Source organism: Bos taurus, chromosome 11, assembly GCF_002263795.3.
Source record: "Bos taurus isolate L1 Dominette 01449 registration number 42190680 breed Hereford chromosome 11, ARS-UCD2.0, whole genome shotgun sequence".
NCBI classification, from domain to species: domain Eukaryota; kingdom Metazoa; phylum Chordata; class Mammalia; order Artiodactyla; family Bovidae; genus Bos; species Bos taurus.
Genome location: NC_037338.1, coordinates 104,914,256 through 104,934,693, shown reverse-complemented (window position 1 = coordinate 104,934,693; position 20,438 = coordinate 104,914,256). Strand labels below are relative to the sequence as shown.

Below are 20,438 nucleotides of genomic sequence, written 5' to 3'. Positions count from 1 at the left end.
CAAAGCCACGAAGTGTCGTCCCAGCCAGAGGGCCGGGGCGAAGCCGGGGTGAGGAGCCGTGGCGCGGCCGTGCTGGCCTCTCAGGGACCACGCCCCGCACCGTGGCGGCCTTCCTCCCGGGCTGACCGCTCCCCCAGGGGCCAGGCTGGGTCTCCGAGAGTGCCCATACGGGACCGACTGTCACTGTCCTGAAGGCCACAGACGCCGGGCAGGGGGCAGCCTCACGTCCCCCGAGGATGCTGTGGAAGGCCTCCTAACGAGTCCAAGGCCACGCGGTTGGCGGATGGACAGAGGGACGCGAGCCCGGGTCTGCCCCTGCCCCCAAGGACTGAATGGCTGGGTCACAGGCCCGGCAGTCGGGGCCGTGATCCCCCAGCTGCAGTGGTCAGTCACTCCGCCCAAGGGAGGAGCGTGGGCACCCTGCAGCCAGCAGCTCCCGGCCTTCCCTGCCGTGCGCACGTTTGAGGAACAGGGCCTGCCCAGCACAGGGCTTGGGCGGCCCAGGAGATGCTGACTGAGGCTGGACAACCCACAGTGGACGTAGGGTTTGACCTGAACCCGGACGGCCTCACCGACTCGATGGACATGAGTCTGAGTGAACTCTGGGAGTTGGTGATGGACAGGGAGGCCTGGCGTGCTGCGATTCATGGGGTCGTAAAGAGTCGGACACGACTGAGCGACTGAACTGAACTGAACTGGATGACCGAGACCTCCGTGCCCCGTAGCCCTTCCCCGGGGACCCCATTAACACCTCACGGAGCCCGTGTTCCTGGAACAGCTTCCGGAAGCCTCAGGGCAGCTGGGTGTGTTCCCTGCCCCCAGGGGAACACAGAGCTTCATCTTCTGGGGCAGGGGGTCCTTGAGAGTTTGGGGGTAACTCCATAAGACAAAGCCACCAAGTCAAACAGCCACTTCGGCTAAAGGGCGGGGAGAGCCCAAGTCCTCACCGTCACCCTCCCTGCTGGGCATTTCTCACCGGGTTCAGCGGACATTTAAGAGCCCAGCCAGGGTGCCACCTCCATCCCTCCCACCTGCAGCCCTCACGCGACCTTCCGGCATCACCTCCCCGAAATAGGCTGCTGGAGGTCCACCCCCTTGCTACACAACCCTCCTTGGCTCCCCATTACCCCCGCATGAATGTTCTCATCGCTCCCAGTGCCGGACTCTCCTTCCCAACCCAGCTCCCCACACTGAGGCCACACCTCCCCCTCCTCCTGGGCCTTCCCCCCGAGGGCCCTTGGGATGTCCTGTTTTGCCAGGAGGCACCTCCCGGTCCGCCCCACTCCCCTCTTCACAGGGGCCCGAGCACAGCGGGCCCCTCCCAGCTCTGCATTCAAGCTGGTCTGGAAAGCTCATTCATACTAGAGTGGAATTAGCTAAAAGTGGCTTCGGGGTGAATTTGCTCTGGAAACACACTACTGTTTATCTGGAGCTCCTAGAAGTCACCCTAGAGCCAAAGGCTCGGAAGTTTAGGTTTCAAGTTGGGGGGCACTCTCCTGCTCCCCTCGTTTCCAAGGCCCACAGTGGCCAGCACCTCACTGGGCCCCTCCTGGAGCTGGCAGCAGGGCTGGATCAGGCCGGCAGGGGTCTGGCCTGCACTCCAGACACCCCCCTCCCTCATTCCCAACCCGAGGCTTAGGACCCTCTGATCCCGGACGTGCCCCTGGGTCGTGGGACTTCAGGAACCAGAGAGGGTCCCACAGGGATGGTCTGGTGGGGAGTGGATCTCAGGCCCCACCACAGGCCCCGAATTCCAGGCTAATTGGCGTCTGGCAGAGCACACTCCTCGACCCCGACCTGCTTTCCTGCCAGGTCTGCAAGCTGACCACCCCCCTCTACGACAGCCCCCCAAACCCGACTGCCTGGGCCGCCCCGGGAAGCCTCTGACCGGGCCCTCTCCCAGCCGGCAGGCACCACAGCGGCTGGGCTGCGGGCCTGGGAGATGTGTCTCCCTGACCTCGGGGCCAGAGCATTGCAGCAAAGCCAGCCGGAGACAGAGGCGGGCCCCGGAGGCGTGCAGGGGAGACTAGAGGCGGCTCATAAACATGGATAGGAGGACGCGTCTGCACTGACCCAGATGCGGGGATGGGAAGCCCAGCTCCAGGCAGAGCTCTCCCCCGGGAGTTGCCCAACTGGACTGTTGCAATGGGCTAGGATTCCAGGGTCAGCCCTGCAGATGGCTGCCCAGGCCGGGCCTCCTGGCTGCCCTGAGCACCAAGGGTGTGGGGACAGTGGCTGCCCGGCATGGGGAAAGCCCAGCGTTCCTGGGCCCCACGCCCTGCTGTCTGTGGCTGGGGCAAGGGGCAGGAATTAGGCCTCTGGGGCAGCAGCAGCTCAGGGCCGACCATTCTCACCCCAGGACAGTCCAAGATGCCCCCCACTTGCCCCCAGGAAACATGGAAGACCCAGGCCCATGCCTGACGACCATGAGCCCCGGCTGCAGCTCTGCAGCCCTGGTCCAGGGGGCTCCCCAACCCACTCCCACCCCTCTGCAGCCCTGCTGTCTTCCGTCATGTGGACCCTGGGGCGGAGGGTGGAGGCAGATGACCGCGCTGCCCACAGAAGCAATCTTAAACTTGCCCCAGCACATGCCCTCCGGCCTCACGAGGGCCCTCTGGGCTCACGAGGACTCCGGGAGGCCATATGCCCTGGCCTCACCTGCTTGTCACACAGGGCAGCCTGGCCCCCATCCACCAGCCCCTGCCCCACCTCCCCGGGGAAGGGGCAAAGCAACCCCATTCCTTCTACAGTCGTGTCCAACTCTGTGCGACCCCATGGACTGCAGCCTACCAGGCTTCATCCATGGGATTTTCCAGGCAAGAACACTGGAGTGGGTTGCCATTTCCTTCTCCAATTCCTTCTACAGGTGTTTACCAAATCCCTCCTTTTGTTCTGCAGAATCTAATTTCTTTTTTTGGTCCACCCATGGTTTCCAAGCACTTTACAATAGGTACGAGGCCAGGAAGCAGAGGTTCCCGCCCCACCCTACGGGTGAGAAAGAGGGGAAGGGTCCAGCCAGGACCACAGAGCCCCCGGTTCAAGCCCTTCCTCCTCCCTCCTCCTCCTTCCAAGCGGCGCCCTGCCCATTGGCCCAGTAGGGCAGCCCTCGGGCCTTGCATCTTCTCTGAGCAGCCCAGCCCAGGGTGGCCCAGCCCCAGCCAAAGCAGACTGGACACAGGCCCACAGCCCTGCCGGAGGACCGAGGGCCGGGAGACCCGCAGCGACGGTGCCTCCTGGGCCCCCGTCCCCTTTTGAGGTCAGGGTCCCGCCTGGATTCAGGGGCACCGTCCGGGTAGCAATGGCTCCTTTCACACGGCCCTCTGGCTGAGGGGTCAACCCCAGAGGAGGCGCCTCCACAGCCAAGGAGCCCCCCAGTTCCCCATCGATGAGAGGCGTAACTCCCACCCACAGTGGGGCCTGGCACTTGGGCTCCCTGCCGAGTTCTTGGTGGGAACCCCCAGGACATGCTGGCCTCTGAGCCCACCTCCCAGCTCAAGCTACTGCTTGATCACAGATGCCCAGGCAGGAAGCAGAACCTTCTGGAATGCTCAGAGGTGATGGGCCTGGCTGAGAGTCCTGCTCCCCAGCCAAGGCCGCGCTCAAGGATGGGTCTAGGACCACCGGCTGGCCCGTCCCCAGCAGGACCCGTGTAATCCGCCCAGAGCAACACAGCTAGTTAAAAGTTTTATTGATTGAACACAATTGAGTGTTAGCAGTAAAAGTTCTCCTGATGTAACCCACTTTTTCTTAATGGGTAATCTCAGACACTCAAGTTTGTATGTTAAAGGAGCTTTAGGACAATTTAATAGCTCATAAAATTTTATGGTCCCAGTTGAAATCAGAGTGATAACTCTGGCCTGCACGGTGATAGTTTGCTAAACGTCTCTCATCTATTTTTTCCCCTGTTTATTGGAAAGCTAACATCTGCTCTGCTATGGGCGGAAAGAAAAGGGAAGGGAAATAACGATCTATTTTTCTAGAAGGGAGGTGAGAGATTCGGGCCCTCCTAGCAGCATCCTATGTTCCAAACACACGATTTTCCTTTCAGTCAAAAAGAGGTTCAAGAAACCAGCTGACCCGCGGTTCACAGAAGGAACACCCCTGCAGGCACAGGGACCCCTGGGCGGCCGCGGAGCACCAGAAGTCTATGCAGGCCACGGCCGCGTCCGGGGCTCAGCCCCAACCCGGGGAGCCCATTAAGAGGCACTACCTGCTAACTGATAAAGCACCCACCGTGCAAAGGTCCAGGGGGGCCCATGAAGACCAAGGACAGGAGTTCACTGCCTGCGAGGAGCTTCCCTTCGGCAGGTTAAACTAAATGGGCGGGCTCTGCACCCAGGCGGCCCTGCCCGAGACTTCCGGGAGGCGGCGGAGGTGGGACCGGGGCTCCAGGGACGAGCAGGAGCCAGAAGCGGGGTCCGAAGGACAGGAGAGCCTGAAGCCCCAGCTGCAGCCCCGGGCAGCGTCGCTCGAGCTCAGGGAGCCTCAGCTTCCTTATCTTTCAAGTGGGACCAAGTGTTCACACCTACCTCTCAGGGTCGGTGTCGGGGTAACATCAGGTGAAGCATGTGGAATGCCGGCCAGAACTGGAGCTTCAGACGCATCACCAACACGTGGATGAACTTCAAAGACAAGCCCCCAGGCAAGAGAAGCAGGCGCGAGAGGCCACGTGTGGCCAGGAAGTGTCCGGCCTGAGGACATCCCTCGAGACAGAAGCCCGACCGGGGGTTGCCAAGGCCTGGGAGGGGGCAGTTTCCTTTGGGGTGATGACAAGGTTCTGGAACCAGATAGAGGGCTGGGAGCACAGCACTGAATGGGCTGAGCGCTGCCGGATGGTCCACTTGGCGGCGGCTCGTCTTATGGCATGTGAATTCCACCTCGACACAAATTGCTCTTAAAGAAAGGAACGTGTGTTGAAAAACACGGCGTGTGGAAAGATCGCCGGGCCGGACCCCAGACACGCTGCCCCCTGTGAAGACACGCTCCTTCAGCCTGTGAAGGTGGAGCTGCCGCGTCTCCCCCACCACCCCCACTCCAGCCCTGGGAACCTGCAGCCCGGCCGGCAGTGCCCGGCGGAGCCTGGACTCGACAGGCACTGGGGAGGGTGCCCGTCAGCTGCCCCAGGGAGGGCGCTGGAGAGGCCTGCGTCCGGGACTCCTGGAGGGCTGCTGTGTATGAAAGGTGTGATTTATGGGGGCTCGTTAGAAAGAGAGAAGCACTCGCTTTCAGGCACACTCACTGCACCTGCCAGGGAGCCCCTACCCGGGGGCCACGGGCAGTGGGAACCCCCTGCCTCACCTGCCCCAGGCCCTGGGGGCGCTCTGCGTCTCTGCCCACCCCCAAGCCAAGCCCCAATCCTGGCTCCTCTGGATCCCTCCAGATTTCCCGTCCCAATCCCACCGAGGGGGGCCGTGGAGCTGGGGCTGGGCATCTCTGTGCTGTGACCACCACCACCCCCAGCCCGGAGGCACCCTGGACACGGTGTGAGCCCACCTGCCTGGGGAGAAGGCGGCCCCGCCCGCACCCGCGGAGGAAGCACTGGCCACGGCGGCTGACACGGAGGCGGTGCTGGGCTTCCCCCCAGGGGCCCACTCCCCGGACCGCATCCAGGGCTTCTGGCCACCAGCATAAGGGATGAAAAGAGGCCACGTGCCTCCAGGCACAGGGGAGCATCCACGTTGGGGGGAGGTGCAACGCTGTCACTCAGAACTCAGGTGCCCGAGGACCACGTGGGCACTCAGCCGGGTGAGGCGCGGCCTGACCAACCACACTGCCCAGTGGGACCCCAGGGCTCAGGGAGGCTGTGAGCCGCAGGTGCCCAGGTCTGCCCAGACCAGGCTGGGAGTCGCCCAGGATCTGCAATATCACTTGACCAGCAATACACATACCTACGGAGGAACCTACAAAATCTTCAAATTCACAAGCGCTCTAACGGGCCCATGACCCCACAAAGGCGAGCAAGCGTCACGGAAAAGTGCTTATGATCCCTCCCGGCCCGTAATAACTGCACAGGAGATGGAGAGAGATTTGCTGAGCACCTGGCTTTTCTTGGAGTGGGCTTGCCATTTTCTCAAAGAAGCGGGTTCCATCAAATCCGGATGCCCAAGACCCTGAGACCAGGCCGCTGAAGCCCGGGGCTGGACGGCCCAGCTTGGGCACCGCACGCCGGCTGGCCCTGCCCCTAGTCCCGGTGCCCGGCTCAAGCGCCAGGACGAACCCCACCAGTCAGGCCCACAGTGACCTTAAGCACGGCTCCGGCAGCAGCAACAGTCCGCTGGCCACTCTGTACCTCTGGGCCTCGCCGCCCCTCCTGTCCAGAGCCTGCAGGCTCCGTCCCATCCCTGGGTCACCTCCTTGAGACGGTCCCACCTAAAGAAGGCCCCCCAACACTGGCCACAGGGGCGTCCCCCCCGAGGCCCGCCGTCAGAGCCCCCAGAAGCTCTCCGGTCGCTCCGTTCTGTGCTCTGTCCGCCTGTGTCCCCTGGCCCAGCCTGTGTGGGGCCTGAAGCCTTCCCCGCTGTGTCTGCCAAGCGCCAAGCCCTGAGGGAGGTAAATATTGAATGGGGACTGGATCCCAAAACAGCAAACACTTGAGATGCAGATACCTGAGTTTGAACCCCAGCCAGGCTGCTGTATTGCCACCTTGGTTGAGCTGATCATTTTGTCCTTCTTGTCCACAAGACAGACAGCAAGACAGCGAGATGCATGGACCCTCACTCTGCCTGCAGCCAATCTCAAGAACGAAAGGATTTTTTTAGGAGGTCTGGAGACCAGCCCCACCCCGAAGAGAAGAGCTGCAACTAATTCCCCCGATGTGTCAACAGGAGTGCCTCGTGGGCACCGAAGTAATCAAATCACAGGAGGAGCGAGGGGGCGAGGGGAGGATAATTGAATATCAGAGAGGAACCTAGTCTCAGGTCAGCCGTTCCACGGCTCATTCTCGTATCTGTGTTTTCTAAAAAAACCCCCAGTGAAACACTTCTATTCTTTCATGACTTCTAAAATAATGTCGTAACATCCTATAGCCATTACCATAACAACTGCACTTATTGAATACCTACTATGTGCTGTGAAGCTCTCAAGGTGGGTCTTACTCTCCCACTTTGCAGCCGGGAAAACCCCAACCACGCAGGCCTGGCATTGAGACGAGGCCGGGGCCGGACCCTAGGTGGGCCTGAGGGAGCCGGCCGCCCCACCGCACCACCACCGTGGAACGCCCTCACCCCACTTCCAGGCATCCACGCAGCCCTTCCCCATCAGGCCGAGGCCTCGCCCTGCTTTTTATTTCCAAGTCTGGTTACCACAGATGCAAAATGAAAAATGAGCCAATAACCCAGTGACTCTGAGCCAGTCGGTGCGAAATGCAATCACCGTGGGGGGGACAGGGCGGCGGGTCCAGCCAGCAGATCACTCGGGCGGCGCAGGGGGAGCTGCCCTCTCAGGCTCCCAGCAACAGCAGCAGAGCACACACAGGGCTCGCTCTGAGGGTCAGAGGGGCCCCGGCCGGGGCAGGGGGGGACCCGGGCTCTGGCTGGGATGGCCTGGAGCGAGGCTGTGCTCCTCCGCCCCTTTCTGCCAGTCTGGGCTCCAAGAACACCCACACCTGCAGAGCTCCAGCCCAGGTGAGGACGCCAAGACGTTAGCGCTGCCGGTGTGGCAACCGGGCATAATTCTGCTCAGCTTGAATGACGGATTTCCAACAGCCGACCGCACAGGTGGCCGAGGCATTCGGGGGCTGGAGATTCTAACTCTTCTTTAAATTGAAGCACAGGTGTTTGACAATGTTGTGTTCATTTCAGGCACACAGCAGAGCGGTTCGCCCACACACACACACACACACACACATTCTTTCTCAGATTCCTTTCCGTTGTTGCTGCTATTGTTCAGTTGCTGTCCTGTCTGAGTCTTCGCGACCCCATGGACTGCAGCACGCCAGGCTTCCCTGTCCTTCACCGTCTCCCGGAGTTTGCTCAGATTCATGTCCATTGGGTGGGTGATGCCATCCAACCATCTCATCCTCTGTCGTCCCCTTCTCCTCCTGCCCTCAATCTTTCCCAGCATCAGGGTTTTTCCAATGAGTCAGCTCTTCACATCAGGTGGCCAAAGTATTGGGGCTTCAGCTTCAGTGTCAGCCCTTCCAATGACTATTCAGGATGGATTTCCTTTAGGATGGACTGGCTTGATCTCCTTGCAGTCCACGGGACTCTCAAGAGTCTTCTCCAACACCACAATTAGCACCAAATCTTCGGCCTTCTTTATGGACCAACTCTCACATTCACACACAACTTGACTGGACGGACCTTTGTCAGCAAAGTGACGTCTCTGCTCTTTAATACACTGTCTAGGCTTGTCACAGTTTTCCTTCCCAGGAGCGAGCGACTTCTACTTTCATGACTGCAGTCACTGTCCACAGTGATTTTGGAGCCCAAGAAAATAAAATCTGTCACTTTTTCCACCTTTTCTCTTCTATTCGCCTTGAAGTGATGGGACTGGATGCCATGATCTTGGCTTGGCTTTTTTATGCTGACTTGGGAGAGCAAAGGGAAAGGCCACCCACTCCAGGATTCTGGCCTGGAGAATTTCACGGACTGGATGGTCCACAGGGTCGCAAAGAGTCGGACACCACGGATCGACTTTCACTTTCAATGTTATTATCAATGACTTCCCTTCAGTCCCTCCTTTATATCGTAGTCGGGACATTATACCGCTTTCATTTTCAAACTTATGTATGAGCTGAGTTGTATCTCCTATGATTTTCATATCAAACACTACAGGGACGGGTCTGATGAGGGACAGCAGGTCAACGCAGAGTCCCGGCTGCCCAGCAAACCGCCAGGGGGTTGATAGCATGCTGGTGCCCAGGCCCCGGGCAGGGAAGCTGGCGCAGCTGGTCTGGGAAGCGGGGGGCAGGGGAGCGCCTAAGAAGCGCCCAGTGCCAGCCTGGGTGGGTTCCCTGTGCTCCTCCAGACTCAGCCTTCTCATCTGAGATGAGAACGTCCCAGACACAGAGCCGAGCACCAGGACTCGGGAACATGGCGGTCCCTTCCCTCCTCACATCCCAGGGGGGGCTATGTTCTGCAGCACAGAATGCCCCGTGGGGGGCTGTCAGGGGAGGGGAGAGATTGAGAGGTTGTGGCGTTGCCCGAGACGAGACAGGGAGAGGGACAAACTCCTCCCCGTTGTGCTCAGACGTGTCCGATTCTGTGTGACCCCCTGGGCTGTAGCCCGCCAGGCTCCTCTGTCCATGGGATTCTCCAGGCAAGAAGACTGGAGTGGGTTGCCACTTCCTTCTCCAGGGAATTGTCCTGACCCAGGGATCGAGCCTGCATCCCTGGCATCTCCTGCACTGGCAGATGGCTCCTCCTTACCAGCTGAGCCACCTGGGAAGCCCCCATACAACATTTGATCTTAGCCAAAAAGCTGAGAAGGGTCAATTAAACAGGAGCAAAGGGGAGCCCCCTCCCCAAGAGAGCTCCTGAGGCTTCATTACTCTGTTACCTTCCCCACCATCTGATCAGAAAGAAAACCCAGGAGCTGAGTGGCTTTCAGACCCCATGCCAGCTCTGCCTACCCCTTCCCACACCTGGACTCCTCTGGCGTGGTCTGCCTGTTTGGTGAAACTCGAGCGTGCTGCTTTTGCAGGAGGAAAGCATGTCCCCAGAAGAGCCCCGCCTTCTGTCTCCTGGAGACCCCTCTCTCCCAGACCGTGGTGGAACCAGACACTGGGAGGCGGGCCACCGAGGCCCATTCCCGCCGCCCTGGCAGCCAAGCCACCTTCGCCCCAGGAGCCCTCCCACCCTCACAAGGAGCAGTGGCTCCGGGCCCAGAGTGGGGACCCAGGGGCGAACAGCACAGGCCCTGCTCCAGTGTGGCTGGTTTCCAAGCAGGGTGTCCCGCCTGGACCCACCCCGGGTGCCGACTGTGTCTGGTACAGGGGAAGGGAGCTTTCTCGTCATTCGGTTCGGGTATAATTTACAGGCAGAGAAACGCGCCCTTTCCTGTGCACCCTTCTGAGAGCCGGGACGCGTCTGTGCAGCCGTCTAAGCGTCCAGATCTAGCCACAACCAGCACCCACGCACCCCCACTGCGCCCTTTACGGTCAGCCCGCCCCACCCCAGCTGCTGGCGGCAGGTCACCGCCCTCTGTGTCTGGCAGGCAGCCCACTGAGTGGAACCGGACAGCGCCTGGTCCTCGGGGCCCAGCGGGCACCAGAGTCTGGGCCCGGCCCTGCAGCCTCTTCGCTGCTCAGAGGCGCTCCCCACTGGCCTGGCCTCCGGCGATCCGTTCCCCAGACACGGACATTCTGGCTGTTGCTAGCTTTTGCTTAGCCAAGATCAATGGTTTCTCAGCCCAGAATAGGCTTCATGGCCCCCGGCTCCAGCCCCTTGCACATGGGCCGCTGTGCGCTGACATGTGGGCCACCATGAGAATCCCTGGGGTGGTCAGCGAGGCTCGGGCACCCCGAGCCTCCTGCTGGGGGGGCTGTGGGACCCCCACCCCTGCACGCTCCTTTACTTGGCAGGTTGCGGTGGCGACAGGACCACCTAGAATCCCAGCCCTTTTGTAAAGGAGGTGATGGGACCCCAGGTCCTGAGGAGGCCTAAGGGCAGGCCGCTGCCCCCTCAGCGTCCCCCACCCACCCCCACCACCTCGGGTGGGCAGCACGCAGGGGTTGTGCCCGCCCTGGCCCAGGCCTTCCAGCCAGAAGAGGATGGAATGAATGATGTTTCCCAGCAGCCAATGAACTGAGCACGAACTCGGCTGGGGGAGGGGGGAGGATAGTGGGGAGAGGCCCCTTTCTTAGCCCCTCGGGCCGACCAGCAGCCCACCAGCATCCCTTTGCTCCCCAGGGAGGGCTGCCCGCGGGGAGATCACTCAGGCCCCGATACCATCGCTGCTGGACAGGCGGAGATTGGAGTGTCCCGGGTGCCTGATCGCGCCAGCAGCCGCTGCCTCAAGGACATTAGCGGCCAGCGTAATGGCCCGCATTCAGCTCCCTTGGCAGCCCCGTGACCTTGGCAGCTCGGAGCCGGTGGCTGTTTTAATGAAAAATCAAGGAGTTGGGGAATGGCTGTGGCTTGCAGCGGGGGAGAGGGGAGGGCCCTGTGCGGTGGCCCTCCGTCCATCTGTCCCCGCTGGCTGCAGGCCACCCTGCCCCCACCGCGGGCCAACCAGCCACGCTGGCCCCCTTGTGATGGGGGCTGGGGATCTCTGAAGGGACAGAGATCCCCATGGCCAAGGACCTTGGGTCCAAGCTGTGATGAGAGCTGGGGACATGTTTGGGGACCTCGGTGGAGCGGTGGTAGGGAGGGAGATTGAGAATAGCTGTTACGTCGGGGGGTCAGGGAGCCCCACGGGGTTGTCCTCAGCGGGCCAGGACACTCCATCCAGCCTGGGCCAAGGTGCCCACTGGCCACCCATTCCCAGCCTCGGTTTCCCCATCTTGAATAGCTCGGCCTCTCTGGCTCCTCCAGGAAGAACCATCAGCTTCAGGGAAGACCCACTGGTGTGCCCACTGTCCCCCCAGCAGCCCATGACCCCGGGCTGTCGACAACCCATTTTCAGATGAGGAAACTGGAGTGACCGCCCCCCTCAATCACCAGATCGTACGACAAAGGTGAGCACAGAACCGGGGTGCAGACCCTCTGCCTGGGCCGGGGCGGGAGGACCCGCTCATGCCCCAAGCTCTCCTCTAGGAGCTCAGGCTCAGCGCCAGGCCCCGCCCCCTCACCGCCATCTCTGAACCCGAGCAGGCCCCTCAAGGCCGGCAGCTGCCCCGGGCAGGAGGGGGCTCTGCCCAGCCCTGCTCTGTCTGCACCCATCTCTGGGCCCACAGAGAGTCCAGGCCAAGGGCAGAGCCCATCATCTTCCCTGGGGCCCCCCTTCCCCTCACGGCAGCCCCTCTCCCCGCCCTGGGCAGCCACACCCCTACAAACACAGACATCCGGGCTGACCCTGGTATGGCCCAGAGGGGCGCCCAGTCCAACCTCAGGCAGGGCGGGGCCTCCAGCCGCAGCCACTGGCCGGCTGGGAGCTGGTATGGACCTAGGGCAGGAGAGGGTCCCCAGCAGGTGGGCCTGCGCCCACTCTCCTGGCTGGGCTGGGCTGGGGGACCTTCCTCCCCTCTATGCCCCTTCCCAGAGCATCCCCAAAGGCAGACAGTGCCCCCAGCGCGCCTGGGAAATGAGACCCTGCAGTCACGTCGGGGGAGGGGGGAGAGACGGGGGAGGGCTTTCAGACCCCACCTCCCCACCAGACCCAGGACGGCGGCTTCTCTGGGCCGAACCCTCTCAGCCAGCACGCCCCCTCCCACCCTCCTGGGCCGAAGGACCAGGCCAGCCACCTTGCCGGAAACCTTGGCTCGGCCCCTCCTGCCGCGTCTTTGTTCTGTACTCCCCCTTCCTTGGCCTCTCCTGGGATTCGGGGAAGCGGGAGCACTCAGATTCACCGGCTCCAAGCGCAACCCAGAAGGGCCACTGTCCTGACGGCTTGCTGCCTCCCTGTCACTCCAAGTGACCCCCACCCCCTGAGCGCGCATGCACCTGAGCGGCTTCCAGTTGGTCCCACTCTGAGAGCAGAGAGGAAACAAATGTCGACTAAAAACGATGCTCAACTCGAGAGTCTCGAGCCGAGTTTTATTTGGGGCAAAACGAGGGCCGCAGCCCGGGAGGCAGGGCTCCGAGAGTGTGCTCCAAAGCGGCGGTGGGGGAAGGCCAATACGCAAGGTTTTGGTCAAGGGGGAGTTTAATGCCACGAAGCACTCATTTCACAGAAGGTTAGTCATGAGGATCTGATGTCACCATGAAGGGAGTTAGTGCTTCTCTGATATGAGGAGATGCAAGGATTGAGATCACAAAATCTGTTCCTAAAGACATCCAACTATCTAAAGACCTGTCCCACCAGATTCCCTGGAGCACAGAGCGCCTCCCTCCACCCCGAACGCCCTCAGGGTCGCTGAAGGTCAACAGCTATAGCAGCCCGGAGTCCGATCTCTGCAGAGGCAGATGGCAAAGGCCTTTGTCGTTCAGTCACTGGCAATGCTCTTGGTAAGTGCCAACTTGTAGCTGACACAAAACACCCAGTGATGACGGCCGACAGGTCCGGGTCCTCCCTGGGGGCCTGGACTCCCTAAGGGTCAGAGGTCTGTGAACACCCTGACCCACACAGCAACCCCAGGATGCAGGGCTTATCATCAGCCCTGTTTTTCAAACCAGAACACAGAGGCACAAAGAGATAAAGCTCCTTAGCTCGAGGTCACACATCTCCTGGGGAGTGGGGCCACTTCCAGAATCCACACCCTTGACCATCGTCACACAGGCCACGAGGGTAGACCCCTTCCACCTTCCTTTTTCCTGTGTTTCCCCAGTCCTTGAGAACAAGGCACGCACCTCTAGTGCCATTCTGCTGATGGGAACACTGAGGCGTGAAGGGCTCCCTTGGCGCCCTGCCACCTGGAGGGAGCCTTCTGGATCTATGCCACTCAGACTCCACACCCCGAATATCCCTGGGGACCCCTCACCCACACAGCCCGTGTGCTCACTCCCGTAAGAAGGCTCGGACGGTCCAACCTCCTCCCCCAAGGTGATACATCCCTGGAACCGGCATCTCTGTGGTCTCCTTCTTTCTCCTGGAAAACAGCCTGCAGTAGGTACTCAAAAATGCTGACCTACTGGATAACTTCTGGAGTCACAGAGAGACTGCCCCCACAGGGGAGCCGGAGACCAGTCACCCACATGTTCCCGGGGGCCCCAGGAGAAGGGCCAAGCAGGGCTGGGGGAGGGGAGGGAGCCATCACTCACCGGGGGGTCCCCACGGCCTGGCCGAGCCCACTGCTCGCTCTCCGTCCCCTCACAGCCTTCAGGAGCCCCGTGGCAGCTCGGAGGCAGAGGGCCTCCCCAGTTAGAGACCAGGAAAACGAGGCTCTGCTAGGTGAGACTGCTTGAGCAGAGTCTGCAGCCTGCAAGAGGCAAATTCTTACTTGGCTCTCTACACCACGCTGCCCCGGCCCCAGGATACCTGACAGGTGGCAGGTTGTCAGCAAGCATCAGAGGGCAGAGCCCCATCTCAAACACGGCCAGCGCCTGCCCCAGAGGGCAAGTCCAAGGCCAGGTGGCAAGGTTCCCAGCCTCCCCGGCCCCCCCAGCCCCATTCAGCCAGGTCCGGAGCCCTGGGGGCTGTTAACTGTCCCCCGCACAGAGGGCACATGTGATTTATGAAGTGGGTCTTGGACACCCTCGCCTCCGTTTGGTTGAATGCAAGGTCTTGGCGCCTCTGCCAGGCTTTAGGGCTTCCCCAGCGGCTCCGTGGTAAAGAATCCGCTGCAATGCTGGAGCCATAGGAGACTCGGGTTCGATCCCTGGGTCGGGAAGATCCCCTGGAGGAGGGCACAGCAACCCACCCCAGTATTCCCGCCTGGAAAATCCCCATGGACAGAGGAGCCTGGCAGGCTACAGTCCATGGGGTCGCACAGTCAGACACGACTGAGTGAGCGCACACACATCACGCTGCATGATTGGTCCAGAAGGACTTGCCCTTGACGCTTCCTGCCAGATGCCCACAGCAGCCAACAGAGTGGAGTCACCACTTTGCCAGGGGGCACACCCTTGCCCGGCCAGGCAGGGCCGTCTCTGGACCAGAGCTGGGGGACACCGCCGCAGCAAGCACGGGGGCGGCACTGACCCTCCGGCACCTCCTGGCCAAGCAGACCAGGGTGCGGAGCCCGTGGGCCGAGCCTCTCGGAGGAGAGCAAGGAGTGTGCCCCCCGAGCTGGGCGGAAGCAATGGGCACGAGGCTGTCTCCGCCCCTCCTGGTCTCAGAGCCCTCTCCCCAATCCAGAGCCCCATGAGTGGCAGCCCACATCCCCACCCTAGGTCACGTGCACCCCTCTGAGGACCCCCGTCCTCTCCACGTGCCTCCATGGTCACTTCTGGCGCCCTCTCTCAGGGACCACTCTCTGGCCCAGCTCCTGAGTTAGACCCCGAAGCCCAGCTTCTGCTGCAAACCCTCTAAGGCCTCCATCCACCAAGCTGGTCTTGACTCCTCCCCGCCGCCAGGCCTCCGTGGTAGCACGGACCCTTGGACCACGCCTGGTTCAGCCCCAGCAGCGTCCAGCGAGGGTGGCCTCGGCTTGCCCACGTGGCTGGGGCGGCTTGCGGCAGCAGGGACAAGGGGCCGGGGACGGATGGACATATCCCGTGAGCAGGACAACTTGGCTCAGACGCGGTGAGGGGAGACTCGAGAGGTCCCGGAGGGAGAGGCCCCCCACGGAGTGTACCCGAGGCCAGGCCCCAGGAACCGCAGACCTCACGGCAGGGGCTGCAGGGGTCTCTGCCCTGATTGTAAGGCGACGCCAAGTTTTTCCTTGTTAGATGAATAGCCACAGAGGGTTTTAGGAGAGAGTTGGCCGAGAGTATTGGAGCTGCCTCTAAAGACAAAGACAGTGGGCAGTCAGCAATACAGGCTTGTTCGCACCCTGGAGAGCATTTCAGGGGCCTGAACGTCAGCTTGGACTTGCTCACGGGCGACGTGCTGATGAAACAGGGGATGGTGTCCGGGCTCAGGCTCCAAATCCACCGGGAACAGCCACCTCACTGCCGAAGGCCTTGGGACCGAGTGCACAGCTCTGCGGCATCTCCGGGACCGTGGGCTCCATCCGCGTCGGCAACGGGACCACCGCGGCAGCCGTCCCGGGACCCCGGGTATCACCCCGACGCCCAGGACCTCTGCGAGGCCGCGTTAGATCCAGGGCCTCGCCAGCCCCAGTCCCCAGACCAGGCTCCAGTGGCACCAGCCTCTTCTGCCGTCAGCGACAAGCGAGGGCAGGACGAGTGGCGGGCCGTCCTCTGCTCTGACCTCACGCCACTGTCCCTCCGTGTGGGGAGAGGTGGCCTCTGTGTCATGGACTCGTGGTGGCGGCAGCCGGAAGCTGGGTGTTTGCTCTGCTTGTCTGAGGGTCTTCACTCCGTGACGGGAGAAGCGAGCTGCTGTAGGACCCCAGGTGGCCGTCCACGCTTTGTGCTGGGAGCCTGGGGATCCCGGCCCTGGGATCCTGGTGTCTCACTTGCCACCACCGACACACCAGCTCCTATTGTGACGTGAGCAGAGCAGAGTTGCCACCCTCAGGAGGGAGACAGGTGGCTTCTCTGTGAATAAAGAATATTGTTTCTCGCAAGTGCGGTGGGCGTTTCACAGCAGACGAGCCAGGGAGGTAGGGAAGGAGCCGTGAGAACACCCGCACAGGGCTCCCAAGAGGCATGGCAGGTGCAAAGGCCCTGGGGTGGGATGGAGGGCGAAGTGAGGCAGAGGGTGCATGGAGAACAGTGTCTGAGGGTGTCCACCAGGGCAGCAGCGTCAGCCGGGCCGGACGGAGGAGAACAGCGGTGTTAAAGGAACAGATGGACGTGGGGAAGACAGGAGGCTTCGGTTTGGACGGGCTGCTAGGTAATCTCACAGTCAAGGTTGTGAGAGGCTGACACTATCGGGGAGCGGAGTGGGTGGTTGGATCTTAGGGTGGACTGGAGCCCAGGAGCCTTCTCCACGCGGATGGCATTTAAAGGGCTGGGGGAGGGGCGTGATGGGGCTGAGCCCGGTGCTCCCAGCGGGAAAGAGACAGAAAGACCACACAGGGAAGGCCCTGCCCAGAGGGAGGAGGACAGTGGAGCAAGGGCGAGGACCCAGAGCCTCCCTGACGAGGGGCTGGTTGACGGAAGTGAGCAGGGGGAGTTTGAAGACGTGGGGGGAAGGGAGCAGGGGTGTAGGTTGTTCAGTCTGAGCCCACAGGGAGGGCAGCTGATGGCCAGGCAAGAACAAGGTGGCTTTGGAGCTGTGAAAGGGAGTCGCTCAGTCATGTCCGACTCTTTGAGAACCCATGGACTGCAGCCCGCCAGGCCTCCCTGTCCATCACCAACTCCCGGAGTTTACTCTAACTCGTGTCCATGGAGTTGGTGATACCATCCAACCATCTCACCCTCTGTCGTCCCCTTCTCCTCCCACCGTCAATCTCCCAGCTGCTGCTGCTGCTAAGTCACTTCAGTCGTGTCTGACTCTGTGCGACCCCAGAGACAGCAGCCCACCAGGCTCCCCCGTCCCTGGGATTCTCCAGGCAAGAACACTGGAGTGGGTTGCCATTTCCTTCTCCAGTGCATGAAAGTGAAAAATGAAAGTGAAGTCGCTCAGTTGTGTCCAACTCTTCGTGACCCCATGGACTGCAGCCCACCAGGCTCCTCCGTGCATGGGATTTTCCAGGCAAGAGTACTGGAGTGGGGTGCCATTGCCTTCTCTGTCAATCTTTCCCAGCATCTGGAAAAATCTTTCCCAGTCTTTTCCAATGAGTCAGCTCTTCACATCAGGTGGCCAAAGTATTGGAGTTTCAGCTTCAACATCAGTCCTTCCAACGAACTGGAATGGGTAGCCTTCCCCTTCTCCAGGGGATCTTCCCAACCCAGGGATTGAACCCAGGTCTCCCTCATTGCAGGCAGATTCTTTACCAGCTGAGCTGCCAGGGAAGCCCAAGAATAATGGAGTGGGTACCCTATCCCTTCTCCAGCAGACCTTTCTGACCCAGGAATTAAACCGGGGTCTCCTGCATTGCAGGCGGATTCTTTACCAACCGAGCTACCAGGGAAGCCCTGTCCAGGGCCCAGATCTTGAGACCAGGTGCACTTCAGTGCCTGGAGCTACCCACAGCGAGTTTCACACCGCCGCCCCTGGAGCAAGCCGATTTTCAGGTTGGATGGAGACGTGGCCCTCCCCTGCTAAAGCCGCCGTGGCTCCCCAGTGCCCTTAGGTGAAGTCCAGAGCCTGCCCGCCTGCCCTGGGAGACCCACACTCTGGCCGTGACCTCCTAAAGCTCCTCCAGGAAGCTCGCCCCCTCCCACCGGGAGGAGGTAGGTCAGGCTCACGCCTCACTGGGGTCCACTCACCTCTGCCCCCTGCCAGACCTCAAGCTCCCAGAGGCCTCGACCACGTGGCCAGCCTGGCTGGAAGTGAGCGCGGAGACACCGCCACAGGACCAGAGCACAGCACAGCCAGGAGAGACTGCTGGGGTCAGCCGGGCTGACCGCGGACCCCTAACCCCTCCGCCTCTCTGCTCTCACTGTCCAGCTTCCCCTTGGATGCCCCCCATGACGGGGTGCTCAGCACCACACATGGCACCCTGTCCCTGCTCTGGTTATTCCCTCCTGGTGTTGGCTCTAAGCTAGAGCAGGGAACCAGGGCCAGCAGGGCCAGGGGTGGGACGCACGCCCCCGCTGGGGGACTCCACCCCTCCCCGCCCCCCAGGCTGGGCGCACGTCTAGCTGCCTGCTCACGGGCAGGAGGTGGACCCACCGTTGCTCGAGCTCTCAGACACGTGCAGTGACACACGCCTCTTCACGTGGACCCCTTACTGTAAACCGCTGGAAATAAAGCGTCTACTGCCCAGAGAAAGAGGCTCACAGGTGTTCCCAAATTCCCTTTCTGCGCGGCCCTCTGAAGCCCGCCCCCCATTCATACCCATCATCCGGGAGAAAAATAATGTCGTTTCTATAATGCACAGCCTCTCCACGGAGACGCTATAAATATGCAGAGATGACATCTCGGGTAGCGTGGCTGCGTGAGTGATGTCATCGTGGGGGTTGCCTAGCAACCGACAACGTTTGGGAGGCGCTAATTCTCGAGCAGAGTAAAGTCACATTTCTGCATTCAGTTAATCAGCTTCCTGGCAACTCCGCCGAGGTGATCTCATTTTATTCATGATTATTTGATGCGAAATGCACTTTTAGCTCTAAGAGAACACAAAGATTTAATTCAAAACTCTCTATTGCTTTCTGTTTCCAGGGTGTCATTAACACGGCGTCCACGCAAATAACCATGGCAACACATGGGTAATTAGTGTATACTGCACGCGGTGTTAACACGGAGCAGGGGCCAGCTCCCAATCAGCGGGGATTACGGCACGTTATTACTGGAGTAATTACCTGCAGTAACACTCAAATTGAACTAAATGGTCAATTGAAGTAAAGTGAATGGCTTTTTATTCTAGTCCCTAAATAATGTGTCTGCTTGCCTGAGTAGTTCAAGGTAAATAAAACTCTCAGATTGATGGCCTCTCCCCGCCCCCCACCCCGGGTGGAGACCTGAGCTCCCTTCCAGATAGGTATTCCTGGGCGCCCCCTGCCGACCCACCAGTTCCCCGCCTCCTAAAGGGCACCCCCCGCCCAGAGAGGGGGACCCCCAGCCCCTGGCTCTGCAGGGCTCTGGCCCTTATTTTAAAAGTCCTAAGGCTTCTCGCAGCTGTGTTACTCACCCCGCCGCCCCCGCCACCCGGGGAAGAGAGCACAGAACTTTCCAGATAGAGGATGGGGTGAAAAGGCAACGGCCTTCCTCCCAGGGATGTGCTCTTGCCCTCTGGTGGGTGGGGCAGAATCACTGCTTCCTGTCACAGGATGTGAGGGGGGGAGGGGGTCAAAGGTTGCTTCTGTCTTTATTAACAGAGCGTTTCTCAAATTCCATAAACTTTGCAGATCTTCAAACAGGAAGTCACCCTGGACCCCTGAAAGAGCCCTTCGGGGCGTGCGCCAGAGTGGAGCTGCCTCGGCCTCCCCTCCGAGGGGCAGGGAGGTCAGGCCTGCGAGCGGTCCCTGGAGAAGGAGACCGCGCAGCCAGAGACCCAGTCGAGGCTACAAGGACCCAAATCAGCGGTCCCAGCCAGTTCTCGCCCACAGAGGTAGCGCCCGAGGACGGCGAGGAGGCGGGGGAGTCCGGGCCTGGACCGTCCAGACTCCCGCCAGAGAGATGCGCTGTGGTCCTGCAGCAGGACGGGCAGGGGCCAGCCTTCCAGACAAGCGCCGCCTGCCTGCAGGTTGACCCAGAGCCCGCAAGGCCCCCAGGTGCCACAAGGCCAAGCGGGGGCCAAGGGGGAGCGTGGAGGGCGGGAGTATGAAGGGGCCAATCTGGCGGTGGGGAGGGCTTCTCTCAGGAGCGATGTCTGAGCTGAAACTGGGAGGGCAAGGGGCTTCATGGGGGTGGAGGACAGGGAGAGGAAGGCTGCGGTCAGAGAGGGGCCAGGAGGCCCTGAGTCTGAGCGAAGCTGAAAGAGGCCCCGATCTTATCACCGCCTCCACATGCCACACGTGCAGAACCGCGTCAGAGGAGATACATGAAGAGGGAAGGAAAACATGAGCTCGGAGCCCACGGCCGTGTCTGCCTCCTGGGGTGGCGGGGCCGATTTGCTCCACGGGGCAAGGCCACCTCCTCTACTCCAACTTGCAGAAACCAAGACAGACACGGAGCCGGCTGCATCCCAGAACAAGGGCGCACCCAGCTCTCAGGAGGACCCTTCTCCCATCCGCCGCTCCAGTGATAAAAGCCACTTGATGAACCCAACAGGCATGGTGGGACTGAAAACGCAGGAACCTCCAGAGACAAGGAACAGAAGGCTGCGGGTGCTGGGAGCCTGG

At 61.1% G+C, this 20,438-nt stretch overlaps 1 long non-coding RNA gene across 1 annotated transcript; it reads right to left on the bottom strand.

The window, feature by feature from the left end:
* Positions 1–12,726: 12,726 nt before the first annotated feature.
* LOC132346650 (uncharacterized) lies at positions 12,727–18,212 on the bottom strand. Its single transcript, XR_009496585.1, has 2 exons — positions 13,800–18,212; positions 12,727–13,627 (listed from the first exon to the last, which is right to left on the bottom strand). It is a non-coding gene; the product is annotated as an uncharacterized lncRNA (long non-coding RNA).
* Positions 18,213–20,438: the final 2,226 nt, after the last annotated feature.